The sequence below is a fragment of the Monodelphis domestica genome, chromosome 4 (genome assembly GCF_027887165.1).
Source record: "Monodelphis domestica isolate mMonDom1 chromosome 4, mMonDom1.pri, whole genome shotgun sequence".
NCBI classification, from domain to species: Eukaryota; Metazoa; Chordata; class Mammalia; order Didelphimorphia; family Didelphidae; genus Monodelphis; species Monodelphis domestica.
The window spans coordinates 156,276,333-156,293,097 of record NC_077230.1 but is presented as its reverse complement, the minus strand read 5'-3'; the positions used below and the strand labels follow the sequence as shown (position 1 = coordinate 156,293,097).

At 36.9% G+C, this 16,765-nt stretch overlaps 2 pseudogenes; both read left to right on the top strand.

The window, feature by feature from the left end:
• Positions 1-730: 730 nt before the first annotated feature.
• On the top strand, positions 731-5,279 carry LOC130458957 (clathrin light chain A-like; annotated as a pseudogene).
• Positions 5,280-9,266: 3,987 nt separating this feature from the next.
• LOC130454242 (U4 spliceosomal RNA) lies at positions 9,267-9,371 on the top strand (annotated as a pseudogene).
• The last annotated feature ends 7,394 nt before the right edge of the window (positions 9,372-16,765 follow it).

Here is a 16,765-nt window from a genome sequence, read left to right as displayed (position 1 = left end):
GTATTGTTCATATGTGAAAGAATCAGACTCTATTTTGTGTGCTGTGCCTTGCTATCCTGTAACATTCTTGATAAGGTTTAATTAAACCAGCTTTTTGAGTAAGATTTTTAATCTTTAATTCCCTATTCCTGCAATGCTAAGCCAGGAGACTAAGTTCCCTATTCTGTGTGAGTTAAAGCTCCCCATTCTTGAATGAATTCAATATCTGTCTTGTGTAAACTTCATTAATCATAATTAATCAGTAAATGCCCCCACCAATAAGAAAGAGCATATGCTGTCTAGTATTATCATGCCTGGCAGCTCATTATTTAAATCCCCCTCGTTCCCTATTCCTAACTCTCATTTCCTCAATTTAGCTCTAGCCAATCAGAATTGGTAACACCTGTACAAAAAAACCAACAATTTTGTAACTTTCGATGCTTCCCTATTGCCTATAAGCTAATTTTGTTAGTCAGCCTCCCCGGTCTTTGGTTCTTGAGAGTCTACAGTCCCAATATTTGGGCATCTTCCAGCTTTGCTAATAAATTGAATGAGTCTCATCTCACCACTACCCCTACCACAGTGGCTGCTGACCACCATCCCTGACTTCCTTCCCTTCCCTGGTTTTGCTCTCTGCCTACCAGGCTGATCCAGCTCGGATTGCTATGGAAGAGGTAGACCCCTTTGGTCCTACCTACCCTAAATAGGTAACCAGGTGGCAAATGGTGGCAGCAATGAGGAAGATCTATCCATGACCTTCCTGGTGCAGCACGAGAGTGAGATCTCAGACAGAGCGAGTGAGGAGGACTTCAGCATCCGGGACACCAGCAGTATGTTTGCCTCCCTTTGAGGGGAGCCCTTTGGGGGCCAGATGTTATTTGTGGAGTGTTGAATAGAGAATACTACCATGAGCTTAATGCTCCAACTGATAGTTATGCAACTATTCCATAAATGAATTGATTTCAGTCAGAACCAGAGAGAATCCATAAATGGAGAGAATGGAAGTCTGGAAGGCTTTGATGCGGATTCTCCAAAGCTGGAAGCAGAATGGAAAGAAAAAACAATAAAAGAGCTGGAAGAATAGTATGTAAGGCAAGATGAACAGTTACCAAAAAAAAACAAAAACAAATAACTATTAACTGATCCAACCATTTTGTAGAGTGAGCTAGAATTATGTTCAGAGTTATAAAACCATGTAGACCTTTTAACCTAACAATACCACTTTTAGGTTATTTCCTATGGTGATCAAGGAAAATGGAAAAGAAACTATATATTCTAAAACATTTATGGCAGCTCTCTTTGTGGTAGCAAAAAACTAAAAATCGAAGAGATGCCCATCAATTAGGAAATGGCTAACCAAGTTGTAGCATATGATTGTGATGGAGTACTACTGTGCTAAAAGAAATGAAAAACAGGCTAATTTTGGGGGAAAAAAAACATGGAAAGATCTACATGAAATTACAAAGAGTAAAATAAATAGAAGCAAGAGAACATCATATGCAGCAACAGAAATATTATTTGAAGAATAATTTCATGTATGTACACCTCCAGAAACAGAACTGATAAATTAGATGTAAATAAGACATAGTTTTACATATACTCCATCTTTTTGTCAAATGAGGGCTTCTCTGATGGAGGAAGGGGAGGGAGAAAAGGAGGGAATTAATTGGGTATTTAAATGTAACAAATAAATAAATAAAATTTAAAAGCAACTAACAGGGCAGCTGAAGAAGTTTTTGCAAATGATGTTGAAGAGACTTCACCTGGCACTGAGTGGGAATGTGTGGCTTAGTTATGTGACTTTAACCCCAAGTCTAACAAGCAACCCAAAGATGTGTCCTACATGTGCACTCAGACCTTCTCTCTCTCAAGTGGGACCCCCGGTTCACTGAAGAGAAATCCAATTTTGCATTATCTTAATCTTACTAAGCAAAACTCTTCACAGTCATTAGATAAATTATTTTGGATTCTTTTGGACCAAACTTCTTGCCTTTAGAGTTGACAATTTTTTGTGATTACATTTTTCCTTCAATATTTTCCTCCCATGTGAAACAAAAGTGAGAACTTCCAAGAAAAAAGCCTCTTATGCTTTTGTGCATTGTCATTTTCAAGTGTCCTGATAATACAATTCTCCTTCAAATAATATAAAAATAAATGAATCAATTGTACTTGGAACTTTGACTTTCTCAATCTTTTGTATCTAAACATAGGTTGCCATGAAAGGACAGATATATGTTTGTCAAAAACGCTCTCTAGTATCATGGAAGAAATTCAAATGAAAAGTAATTTGCCTATCAATGATAAGGTTACCCAAATGTTCCTTCTCAAAGATAACATTGCATTAATTACTCAATGATCCAGAACACCTCAAACCTTCCTTAATGAAACACACAGTTGAAAAAGAATGCCATAACTATCTACACTGAAAAATTAAGTGGAGGAAAACTCATGCTATATCCATGGGTAGTCTAACAAATTAACATACCAATATCAAGTATACACTAAATAAGGACAATGAAGTGGGCCCAGAAGTGTGAGAGAAGGAAAATGGGCTAACTGTAATTAGAAAATTGGAATGTTTCCCAAAATCCCATAATTACTTGTTACCACAAAACTCCAGAATCCTTTAATTCCACTATTGATGCTATATGATTATAATTCTATGTATCCTTGTAATTGCTGAATTTAAATCACAAACAACTTTATTCATTGGCTGTATAGAGGCTGCAGCACTCTCTTTGCCAATGACAACTTCTATGCAAGAAGATTAAGTCACATTATGTGGGATATGTTTGACTAAAAAGATGGGCCAGTTGTGCAGTGGGGAGAGAACACAGATGGCTGACAATTACTTCACTGGGAACTTCAGAATATTGAGAGACAAAACAGACAGAGATGGAATGGAAGGGAGAAGGAGAAAGGGATGGAGGGAGTGTAAGGGAAGAATGAAAGAACAGGGAGAAGAGAAAAAGGCAGACAGAGAGCTGTAGTGTGTGCTTGGTAGACTTTCATAAAGGATTTCTACAGGAGGAAAAGGGGGGACAACTTGGAGTGATTTTCACCCGCTTTAGGGGATGGAATACCCATGCTGACCAAATCACAGGTTGATCAAAGTATCTGGGGAAGAACTTGAAAGACTGGAAGAACAGTGGTGCTTTTAACAAAAATAAGGATTTCGAGAAAAGACAAGTTCTCTTTTGTACATGTTGTCTCCCTCATTAAAATGTCAGCTCATTAAGAGCTTATTCAAGAGATTATTCATTCTTATTTGTAATCCCATTGCCTACTTTGGGTCCAAGAACTTAAATGCTTCTCAATTTATTGACCTAGGATCCCTTCTAGCACTTTATATAATCCTATGATCATATTGGTAGAGAAGCCACCACTACCCTAAGTTTCTAAACCCTGTGGCCTCAGGACAATCAACAGTCATCTCCAGAATGGAAGGATCTTCCAGGTGGGTGGAAAGGAGTGTTGAACCTCCTCAGGTAGACATAGATGCATTAGCATCTAGTTAGCAAGAAAAATTAGTTAAAATATAAACTGTATTATGTATATCTCTCCTCCCTTTCACAACAAAATCCCAAGAAAAAGTTGTGTTTTCTTTCTTTCCATTTCTTAAATTCACCATCACTTCTCAACCCTTTGCAGTCTGACTCTAGGACCTCACTGCTCAACTGAAACCATTTTATGTAAAGTTACTTAGTATCTTTTAACTGATAAATCAAATAGCCTTTTTAAAAATCTTCAATCTTATTAAATACTCTAAAGCTTTTGATCTTTGGCCACTTTATCTTCCTGGTTACTTTGAGGCAGCTTTCAAGTTAGAAAGACCTGAGTTCAAATATAGCCTCAGACATTTTACCAGCTGTGTGACCCTAGACAAGTCACTTAACCTCTGTCTATCTAAATTTCCTCAACTGTAAAATGAGGATAATAATAACATCTACCTCCCATGGTTGTTTTGAGGATCAAATGAGATATTTATAAAGTGCTTAGCTAAGTTTCTGGCACAAAGTAGGCACTTAATAAATGTTTGTTCCCTTTGATTTTGCTAGATGTTATGACTCTCTACCTGTTTGACCACTCCTCCTAAGACTTGTTTGATGGACAAGATTGTTTTGGATTGGCTGAGATTGGATCAGAAGCTACTAGATGATTCCCAGTATTGAATCTCATTACCATCCCTCCCCTCATCACTCCGATCTTCTTAAAACAGAGGTGTCAAAGGGCTGGCCCATTGTCAAACCAAATTAAAAGGTAGTTGAGAAATGTTAACAAAATAAATAAAAGTACAATAAGAAATAGATGTTAATTGGTGGTTTTCTAAATCAATATGCTACCTGTAGAGATCCTTCAACTTGAAAATATGATTCTAGGAGCTCTGCCTTCCTACCCCCAGCCCCATCTACTGAGGGCACCAGGTACAATATCCGCCCCCCAAAAAATTGCCTTGCAGCATGAGTACCCAGGAGAAAACAAATAGCATGAATTTATAGGAAATCCATTCAGCACTGTTATTACTTTCCCTAGTGCTACTCAGCAACTCAGAAATAGAAAAGGAAAAACTGGGAAAATGTGTCTCATCTTTTAAGGAGAGATACCAAGTTGTAAAGTGTTTCAGGTTATGATCTAAAATTTCCACTCCCCTCCCCCCACTTAAATTGATTTTGGAAGATTTCTACTTCACTGCCAGTAAATTATATCATAGACTAAGAGATTTTAAAAAAAAAATAGAAAAATAATCTAGTCCAACCTCTTCATTTTACAGATAAGAAAACTGAGGCCAAATGAGGTTAAGTGACCTGCCAGGATTCAAACTGAAATCCTCTGATTCCAAATGCAGAAATTCATTCTTTCTACTGTGTCACAGTTTCCTGACTCACAAGACTATTTTAAGCTTTTAAAATTGGTTGTTGTTTATGAATAATTGAATCATAGACTGTTCAAGCTAGAACGACCCAGGAGATTGTCTTGTCTGATGCCCTTATCATACAGATGAGGAAACTGAGGCCAAGAAGGAAATTGACTTTCCAGAGATCACTACTTGAGCATTCTAAACCTTCCTTTTCCAGGAGAAAACACTGACAAACATAGTCTTTAATCCATCAACATTGTAGCTCTTGAGCTTTCAGATGGAATTTTTAAATTGTAAAGCCTCTTTTAAATGGGATGTAAACCTCCAGAGCCCAGGTTCATACCTCTTTCTTTTTTCTTTTCTTTTTTTGAAAGATCAATTTGTGAGCAAAGGGCTGGAAGCATTGAGGAGAATGAATATGCTGGTCATCTGGTTTCTCTAATTTGCTTTCTGATGGGGAGGATGTTTAAAGAGAATCCTACCAATAAATTCATATATTGCATAATAGGTGGTTAGTATCCAGTGCATTAAAACCCTAAATCTTTACCCTTTGCCAGAAACACAACTAAGGGAGGGTAATCCGAGCTTTTCCCCAGGGTGCTGAATTTAAAAGGCACTGAAAGATTTGCAGTCCTTCAGCAGCATAGAAAGAACAAAACTTGACACCTATTTAACAAGAAAAATTAGCTGAGAGGAAACTATCAGATGGACTGCTTCCCAAGTAAATTCTTTCCTGATCAGCTCCTGTCCTTGCCCCTACATTCCCCCTGCTCTAGCCTTCTCTCTACTCACCCCCTCCCCAACTAAAAGCTTAACCTGCTTCCTATTATATACAGCTTTCTCCAAATATGGTTTATGCTGTCCAAGGTGCAAAGATTGCCAGTTACTTCTCTGCCCTTGTCCTTTCCTAGTTGACATGTCCAATTATGCATGTATCATTCTGTGATTAGATCTGGCATAGTCTGAACCAAGTACAGAAAAAAGGCAAAACTAATTTCCAGACTCATCTTCTTCCCCTTCAATTTGAAACAACCAGACAAAGGATTCTCCTCCCTCCCCTTCCCCTCTAAAACAAGAAAGAGGGATGAGAGCCCTGGCACAGCTTTAACTTTAACCATCTTTGAGATTTAATTCTCACCAACAGCAATCTAGCAACACCATTCTACAGATGGCATGGTGCCTGGCAGATGTTAGATCTTAACTTGAGCTAGGAAACTGTCATTATTCCTGGAGTAATGTGAGCCTCAGAGCTTGGGCTCACTAGAGATGGCTACTTCTTACTTGGGTTATATTACACATCCCTCCTGGTGGCACCAAAGAAAATGTGAAACACTCAACACCTCTGAAAGGATTATTTACAGAGGTAATGTGTGCCAATCGGGCTACTTCTGGAAGTTCTTTACTATCTTTCTGAATGGATTTTTTAACGAGAATTTTTTTTTTAATTTCAAGTTTTATCAAATATGTTTGTTTTAGATTTCAAACATGAAATTTAAAGGATTTTCTCTTGGGGAACAGAATATGATCCATGTTAAGATAACTCAAATAAAGAAGGGGGAAAAGAAAAAAGCTTTGGTTTCCTAGGAAAATGACCAGTCTGAGCCATTGGCAATTTATTCTTGTTGAGAAGAGTCTGATTTTGGAGAAAGCAGGGCCAATAACGTGAAAACATCTCTAATGCTAGTCTGTTTTATACCCCAGACTTCTAATTTTATCAGTGTGAGGAATTCTGTGTTGTGGAAACTCCTGGGCAATCTAAATAATCAACTTGTCACTAACTTATATGTTACACTATTGATAACTCATCCTCTTCAAGAGTTGTTTGGGTGACTTGTAGTCTGAGAGTTTAATGGGGACGTGGAGAAATTAAATGATCTCCCCATACTTGCTGCCTAATAGGTATCAAAGGCTGCAACTGAAGGTAGATGTTGCTGTAGCACAGTGCTTGACCTAGAGTCAGAAGATTCAGCTTTCTGAGTTCAAAACTGGCCTTTGACATTTACTAGCTGGTTGATATTTTTAAGGGAGTGCTGACTTAATAGATTTCTATTCAGCCTGGTTTTGAGAAGCAACATAGCTTTGCTAATAGAAGACTAAACTTGGAATCCGGAATTTGTTCAGTCATTTCAGTTGTGTATGACTTCATCTTTCTTGGCAAACATACATACTGAAGTGGTTTGCCATTCCCTTCTCCAGTTTATTTTACAGATGAAGAAACTGAGGCCAACAGAGTTAAATGCCTTACCTAGTATCAAATAGTAAGTGTCAGGCTGGATTTGAATTCGGTACAATAATTCTTCTAAGCTCAGTGCTCTATTGAGTACACCTGGCTTTCCATTTATTCATACTAAGCCATACTCATTTATTCATGCTAATCTATCATTGTCATAAATAACTAGAAACTTTACCTGATCTGGAATAAAACAGAACCTGGGTTCAAGTCCTACATCTGGTATTTACTATGTGAGCTCAGCAAGCCACATAAGCTCTGAACTTTTATCATTCTCATCTGTAAAATGGAGATGATAATGTCAGCATTCCTTATTTCACTAGGGTGAAATTCTATATTATAAGCATGAAAGTGCTATGCAATTGTGAATTTTTATCCTTCAAATAGGACCCTACAGGGGCCACAATTTAATGGAAAGATTTCTGGATTTGGAAGCAAAGGAGCCAAGTTCCATTTCCAGATCTGGATTTGTGACCTGGGATAATACATTTAGCCTTGCCTTGTCAGTTTTCTCATCTGTAAAGTGAGTAGGTTGAACTATATGTCTCTTAAAATCCTTTCAACTTCTAAAATTATGATCTGACAATCTTCCAGGATACCCATATAATGAAACATATCAAGAATAAAATTTCCTTATCAATGTTATTATTTTCCCACATGTGTAAAGCACTCAAATTTCCTATATATCTTTAAGGATCTCATTTTTAAACCCTCAGAATGTCAGTTTTTTCATCTACAAAACCATTTGAAACAGACTATGTTCATATTATGAAAAACCTATTAGGTTTTTTGAAAGAAGACAAAATTAAAATATGAAAAATCTTAGGGGGGAAAGGGGATAATCTAATAATAAATTCACACAGGTAAAGAGGCAGGAAGTTTGATTAAGAAATTTGAATAATTAAAATGGAAACAAAATTTCTAAAGACATGTGGATCCCAGATGACTGAATTTGCCAAAGTTAGCCTTAAACCTAGATGAGATGGATTATTACCTATATACTATTATTTGGGAACAGCCAGAAAATCTGAATCGCACAAAAATATTCTCCCACTAGACAACTGCTAATTGCTAGAGTTTTTTCACTAGAACTTTTAGATTTAAATATTGACCTTTCCCCATTCAAATACTAATATTACCTAGAAGGAGTAATTATTACTATTTCATTGTAAATTAATTTTCTACTACCTTCTACCCTGACAGCTGGCTAGGGAATAAAGCAAATTCATTTTTGTTTTGTTTTGTTTCACAGAAAGAGAATAGACCAATAGGTCCAAATCTAATACTGGCATTTCTAGAACCTGCAGGGCAAGTGATCAGGGAAACGTCAAACTGCAAACAATAGGCAGTAGTCCAGAAAGGTGAACAGTTGGTATTAAAGATATCTGACAGCAGGAGTGGGGACCAGTCCAAAGATTCTGGATTGAAACTAGGATCCACTCCTTGGAAGGAATGAAAGTGTATTTCCTGTGGGGGAAGGAAAAGGAGGAAGAAAATTAGTCATATGAAGAAAAGGCAGGGGCTCAATTTCTGGACCTGGGGTACAAGGCAGGGTCAGAGCTTCAAGGGAACAAAACAAGATTCCAATTATTAGAATCTAGATGCAAGAGCAGAGTGAGACCAACAGCAAGGCAGATGATGAACCACTAAGCTACTAGCCTAAGACTTCTCTGAGTAGTGTCAGGATAGACTCCAGAATTTGGAGAAAGACTGAATCCATAAGTGGGAGTTAATTAGCCCCAATGTGGAGTTTGGAAGAATTCAGTTAAAAATCTTTAAGCAAATGATTACTACAATGCCTCTCAGAAAAGAGATGAATAAGAAGAATAAGCATTTATTTAGCACCTACTGCACACCAGGTGTTGTACTAAGAACTTTATAAATATTATGTCAGACTCATTATAATCCTGGAATTTAGGTACTATCATTAGTACCATTTTTCTGTTGAGGAAACTGAGGCAAAGAGAGAATAAATGACTTACCCAAGATCCACTCACTAGCAAATGGCTGAGATCAGTTTTGAACTGAGGTCTTCCTGATTCCAGGTCCAGCACTGTACCACCTAGCTAGACCATACAACAGGAATTACACCGGGTAGCTGAGGGCAGTCAAGACCAGAATGAAGTCTGTAGGTGTCTTAAGGAAAGAGTAGGAGTAAACTACAAAAGGAAATAGAAGTCTGTCAAAACACACAGTCTAAGCTTTGTGGAGTGGCAGTATCATAGCCAATGAGGTTTATCTGAGGTGCAATTATTGCTAATTGAAAACACTTTCTACCTCAAATTTTTGCCAAAGGATAACTTTGAAATAAGAAATATGATTCTACTATTATTTTCAAAACAAGTATAATAGGGCCCCGTATCCAAGAGGGATATATTCCAAAACTTACTGTGGATGCCTGAGACCAAGGATATGAGATCCCAGATCCCAGATCCCAAGGAACAGATCCTATATATAAAGTGATTTTCTTGAGCACATTTATATGTGATAGTTTAATTGATAAATTAAAAACACGGCTAGGCATTCCCAACAATAAATACAGTAATAAGGTACATTTTACATTATGTATAGTACTACGCAATAGTCCCTTCTAATCTAATCTGAAGGGGATATATTCTAAGATCCCCAGTGGATACCTGAAACTGTGGACAGTTCTTGCTTTAACTTTTAACATATATGTTAAATTCACTTCAGCGTAATGTGCTCTCTTTCCCAGCTGGCCCTTGGCTCAGTGCTCCATGGCCTCCTAGCCTCTCTCTCCCATCAAAAAAAAAAAAAGTCTTCAAGTGAGAGCAGAAAAATTGATTCAGAAAGTCTGGGTGAGCAGACTGCCACTAAGTGCTGCCCCCAGCCCTCATGTGCAGAGGGAAGGGACCTTTGCTCCACTCCATCCATCAGGTTACTTCAGCCAGTTATTATATAATCCTAGATGTCTCTCTGCCTCAATTTCCTCTTTTATAAAATGGTTCAAGCTCCTACCTAGCAGGGTTATTTCGAGGATCCAGTGTGATGATAAGGTTAAACTCTTTCCAAACATTAAAGCACTACATAAATAATTATTATTAGTTTCTTCTAAACCACACATTTTGTAGCCTTGGGTAGTCTGTAGTCTCAGTATACATGTATCTATAATAGATGAGGCTTCATCTTCTGAAAATTTAACTTTTTACACATTCCAAGTTTAGAGTAACTGTGCTGGGAGCCATCTGCCACCAAACGTCTGGTCGAGCTTGGACCCAATCCATCCCTGCCAGGTGCACGATAGTCACACACTCTGAAAACCCTAATGCCAAAATTATATGTTCATCAAGGACCTTGGTTTCCAAAATGATCCAATTAAGAAATATTTTTAGAACTCTGCTTAATTTTTCTAGGCCCAAACTTTCAATATTAGTATCATCATGCAATCAACAACCTTGGAGACATAATCCAATTGGCTGTGGTTTAGAAATTAAAGTCCTGCTCCCCACGGTTTCATGTTTTTGTTAATGTAATTAAAAATACATATATTACCACACTATTTTTTAGCAGTGATTTTTAAACATCCTGTTCAGAGACACGCTTCTCATCTTTACTTGGCTAAAATTAGTAACAAACATTCAAGGAGTTTTACTTTCGTGCAAAGAGAGATGGAGACCAGAGGACTAATTCATTGCATTTTTGTTGCTTCCTTTACAAGCAAGGAATCTGTCTCTAAAAACTTGTAATAGAAGTCATTTGTCCCCAAGTGGCTTTCAAATCTCTTGAGAGAAAAGGCTGTCTCCTATTTTTTTTTTTGGCTCCTTCATAATGCTTCCTCTAGTATTTCCTATAAGAGACAGTGTCAAATATAGAAATGAACTCTGTGCTGGGACTAAGGAAAATGCAAATTCTAATACAATCTCTAACAACTAGCTCAGTGATGCTTAGCAAATTATATCATCTTCCCTGCTCAAGTTTCCATATTTGTAAAATAACAAGATTTTTCCAGATGATCTCTAAAATTCCTTCTTGTTCTGATATTTAGAGGTAGACTAGATAATAAATATGAATTAAATCAGCTGGAAATAATAACCTTATTTTTTCATTCTTTTTCCTTACCAAATTCCTTTAGCTGCGAACATTCTTGTCAGTTTTGAAATGTCCCATAACTTTTCCAACAGAAACCTTCTTCATTAAGTTTATATACTTAATTGAAGAATATATTTCTTTCCTTTAGATGCAATACACCTAGAATTAGCTAGAAAGAGCAATGGACCAGGAATCAAGAAACTTCAAATCTTGTTCAAATACTTACTAGCTGGTAAGTCTTGGAAAGTCAGTCTGTCCACCTCAGTTTCCTCATCTGCAAAAATGGTGATAATAATAGTATCTACTTCCCAAAAGTGTTGTGAAGATCAAATGAGATAATACATCCAAAGTGCTTCAAAAACATTAAAGTAGTCTCTAAATGCTCTCTAAATAAAGTCTCTAAAGTCTCTAAATGCTATTACTTATATGGTACCCTGACTTCATTCACCTCCCATAAACAGTATACTAGAGCTTCCTTGGGGACCCAAAGGAATTTTCCCTGCTTTCATAAAGTGCCAAGCATAGACACATACTGAGTTAAAGGCTAGAGTTTATTATGCAGGCATCAGGGAAGGAAGTTAACGGAGAAGGACAAGGGGTCCAGACCTGAGATCGACCTTCACAGTCTCCTTGTATGTGGAGGTCCAAGGATTTTTCCATGATTCTTTCTTCCATTTGTTTTCTATAAATGTAGAAGTAAATTTATTTATAGTATGTATCCCAAGGTGCTTTTCAAATATCTAATTAACCAATGACCCCCATGATGGCTCAGGGACACAAGGAGGCATCAGGCCTTGCTGAATATTTTGGAAGTGTTCAAAGAATGACCCAAACAATGATGGATGTCCAGGGTGAGGATGCTTGAAAGTGAATATGAACATCTGTGCCTGTCATTTAAAGATATGCTGAAATCAGGAACATTTTATTAAAAGTTTAAAATGAATTACAGTAAGATGGAAAAGCATCTGATTTCTGAACATCATCATCTATGGAAAGAGAACTTCTTTCCAGGACCATATTTTAAAATATAAGTTTAGGCCAGTTAAATGTTGCAAGACAGATATACGCATTTTGAGGGATGGAGGAGAATTTAACCTATGGTGTTGAGGATATAGTCCATGACACTCAAAAATGTTTCCATTCACCAAAATAGCCTCGTTCTCTCTGGCAGGCCTTGTTACTTTCTTTGGGAGATGAATGAAACTGATGAAACTTTGGGAGATGAATGAAACTGAAAGGTCTGTGGCTGTTTTTCAAAATGGAAATTTAATGTGCCTTGCTTCTCATGCCTGGACCAAAATTCACTGCTTCTTTCGCTGAGAACATCAGGTTGTCCAAAGAACAGTAGTCATTGCTTTAGAGGAGACAACAGGAGACATTAAAAATACCAAGTATATGCCCTGGGATCTGGCTGAGAATGGCAGATATAAGATCTGAAGGTCCTTGGGTATAGAAAACCTAAGGGAGTTAGTTCATATTCAGCAGAAAGGTGTCCTATGAACTATAGAAAGGATCCTTCCACCTAAAATGTGACATTCTTTTCTCCATTCCATGATTCCTCTCCCCAAAATTTATCCAAAACGAAAAGGCTTCCAGAAAAATGCTGGATATACTCATCTAAAAAGGAGCCCTCAGAAAAATATTTATTCATTTTTATGTATCTCTGGATTAGAAAATAGAAATGATATAAACTCAGGAAAAGAAAAATGGATTTGGAGTCAAGGAAACTGAATTCAAATCTTGCCTTAGATACTTAACTTCTCTTTCATGTAACTCATTTAATCTTCAGTTCCTTCAAATGAGAATAAAAAGAAAAGTTGGACTAAGAGATCTCTCAATTTCATATGAACTCTAAATTCTCTGATATATGGGCTAGCCAGCATAATTTTTACTTTCCATATACAAAAAAGAGGTCTAATTAGAATGGGGACAGTAAGGTGACTCTTTGGATAGAGTACTAGGCCTAGAGGCAGGAAGACGAGTTCAAATACAGTCTCAGACAATTACTAGTTGTGAGATCCTGGGCAAGTCACTTAACCTGTTAGCCTTAATCCACTGGAGAAAGAAATGGAAAACAATTCCAGTATTTTTGATAAGAAAACCCCATGGATATAGAGAATTGAGTCATGAAGAGTCAGACCTAATGGAAAGACAAATTAAAATGTAAACTCCTTGAGCTTGAGGATGATTTCACATTTTGTAACTGGATCCTCAGTGCTTAGCACAGTTTCTGCTGTATAGTAGACACCAAATAAATACTTTTTGATTGATTGATTGAAAAAGATGATTACATATGGAAGTATGAATCAACTATGCATAGCTTGTGGGTATTTAAAGTATACATCAGTTTAAAGAAGATAGTGCTAGTATTGCCCTTCCCTACATGTTCTTCTGGAAACTACCTTCTGTTCTCTTCTGTGTATATTGTCCACATGTTTCATTGATGCTCTTTTCCAATTTTTGATGTATTACTGTGATAATCTTCTGTTCCTCCCACAAAACTCCTCCGTCTCATAACAATACAATTTCCTATTTTAAGAATTTTTAAAATCAGATTTTTTTTCACTTTAAAGTAAATCATTTGAATTTAAAAACTTAATTCCTAAATTTTTAAAATGAGAGGGAGACAAAGTATCTTTTCCTACTTCCTTCCTGGTTGACAAATTATTGTGATTTAAGGCACCAATACATTTCCCCCTTCTTTCTAATACCTCCTCTCCTCAAAATAAATAAATAAAAATAGTTGATAGACAGATAAATGGATGGATGGATAACGTAATTAATTAGATAGTAATCTGTGAAGTGACTGCTGTACTGTAGCAAATCACAGATAGATAATAGGGAACAGAGGACCACTGACCCTACAAATGAGTCTGTTGAAAACTAATTGACATGAAATGGCATAAGCATGAATGAGGCAGCCTGGAATAACAATCTGATATATAAAAGCTGCATTGCTTAGTTAGTCTTTTATTTAAAGACTCAGGAGGACAATTACAAGCTGAGACCATGACAATTTCAAGTTCTAGAAGCCATTTGCTTTCTATTCAGTCTTTTGATAAATGGCCTTGGATAAGTCTCTTCACCTAGATAGGTCTTGTTTTTTCTAACCAACCTTCAGAGTTATGATGGTCTAAGAAATTTTAAGATTCTCAGAAGAAAGTCAAAAGATAAGGTAGGAAGTTTCCTGTCTGTGGGATTCGAGGCTCTGAGTTTGAATTCCTTCTGCAGTGTACACTTCCTGTGTGACTTTGGGCAAATCCCTAAGCATCAGTTTCTTCAGTTGAAGAATAAAAAGGCCTTTGAGTTCCCTTCCAGTTTTATATAAATGATCCTAAATGACAAAAAATAATTAGCTTACAAATGAACCCTCTTTTTGGAAAAGTCACTTTTTTGGCCATTTAAATGTCAAATTTTTATACAATCAATTAGTTTAGCTATAGAATCAATGCACTTAGATCACAAATAACAGTAATGATGATAAAGCCTTATCATTTTCAAAATAGTTTGACTTGTTATTTGATCTTGTGATGTAGGCTATAATCTTGGGGTGAAAGGAAAAGTTCACCACCAGTTAAATGGATTAGGATGGTCCTCACATAAAAGAACAAACAAAGCAAAACAAAAAGCAACATTTGAACTAAGCCTTGTGGGAAACTATGGCTTCTAAGAAGTGGAAGTGAAGAGGGAGCGCATTCTAGGCAGGAGAGACAGTATATGCAAAGAATTTTGTGTTAGAAATAGCAAATAGACCAGTTTGCCTGAAACACAGAAGGTGTGGAGGAAGATAACTCCCTCTCCCTCTCTTCCTCTCTCCCTCTCTCTCTCTCTCTTATTCCAGGGTAAAAGAAGTCTGTTCAAGTGCTAATGACATCTTTGCAGTCATCCAAAAAGTATGGTCATCTAAGAGAAGAGTTTCTTGGCCTGAATTCCTTACCTCCTACCTCTGGATATTCAAGAATGGATTTCTTGGATGATATGGAAAGTTCCAGCAATTCACCTCCCAGAAGAAGACAGAGCTTCTAGACAGTACAAATGTAGAATTCAGCCTTCTCTAGAGAGAGAAAGAAGAGTTTCTAAGTAGTGATATCCTTGGAACTATTTTTCAACAAACCCAAAATTCAAGATTTTGAGAAACAAATATTCTAACAGAGACTAAAGCCATGACTTTAAGGAGCAAAAATCCTGGGCTTTGCCCTTCCCTACTTCCATGACTTATTCAGACAGTTTGATGGAAAGTACTCTCAAGTTTGTTTTCTTCTTAGAGAAATTCAAGCCCTATAGCAATACCATAAAGCTAGAGGTCTGTATATTTCTTTAAGAGCAAATGTGAGAATCATCAGAATGTTGAGGGCCTGCCATTCTAGCCTCCCTACGTTCATTTTCTGTAGGAAAAGTATCCAACATTCAGGGCCTCATACTCTGTGAGGCCTTGAAAGGAAAAATGGGATGCAGAAAAGATGAAATTTGTATTGATTATGGTTGTTTCTCTGGTTTTTCACAAAAAGTAATGCTATGATTATTTTCTTACATATGAGTCCTTTACTAAAGCACAAATCTCACCATGTCATTGCCCTTCTAAAGAACATTCAGTGATTCCCTGTTACTTGAAAAATAGTTCATCACCTTAGGTTTCAGCTTACTTTTCCATGCTCATTTTACATTTTACCCCATCTCACACTCTATGCTACAGCAGAACTGATTACTTATGTGGTGTTCCATCTACTGACTCCATACATGGAGCATTATCTCTCTTAGTTTTCACTTCTTATAACTCTTTGCCTCATTCATGTTCAGGTCATGTTTCATCTCCAAATGAATGCCTTCCTTAAAAAAAAAAAACACCTTTACCTTCCAACTTGGAATTGATGCTGTTTATTGGTTTCAAGGAGGAAGAGAAGTAAGGGCTAAGTTACAGGAGTCAAGTCCCTTGCCCAGAGTTACCCAGCTAGGAAATGTCTGAGGCCAAATTTGAACCCAGGTCTTTCTCTCTCTAGGCCTGACTCTCAATTCACTGAGCCACCCAGTTGCCCCCTGGATACCTTTCTTGATGTCCATAGTTTTCTTTTCTTCCTCAAGTTATCAGTTATATGCATTTCTATTTTTATGTTGCATCCTCCAATAAAATGTAGACTTCTTGAAGGCAAGTTCTCTTTTTTATTTAGACTTTATGACTCCAGAGTTTGGTTTGTTCCTTGCATATAACAGTTATTTAATAAATACTTTTTTAGATTGGATTTATGGGCTAATCCTGTGACTTTTGCATTTTGTGTTGTACAAAACAGACCCATATAAAAACCCATATAAATTACCACCTTGCATGCTTAATTGGGAACTAGGAACTCCCTTACCCATATCTATGGAGACTTCTACATGAATTATATTTGTTATATGTAGAGATTTTCCACAAAGGACTCAAGGTACAAAATGAACCAAAGATTGAATAATTCAAGTATCTCTCCCAAAGACTGAACCCAGCCTATGTAAACTACAGCTTAAAGTGTTGCAACATAAATTGCACATTATTTAAACTCTTTTACAACTATTTACATTAACCAGTTTCAGAAGAGCAGCAGAACAGAGCAACTGTTCAACACAATTTATAAGAAAGCCACTTAATCTTTGGAATTGAGACCTAAGCTGGAATC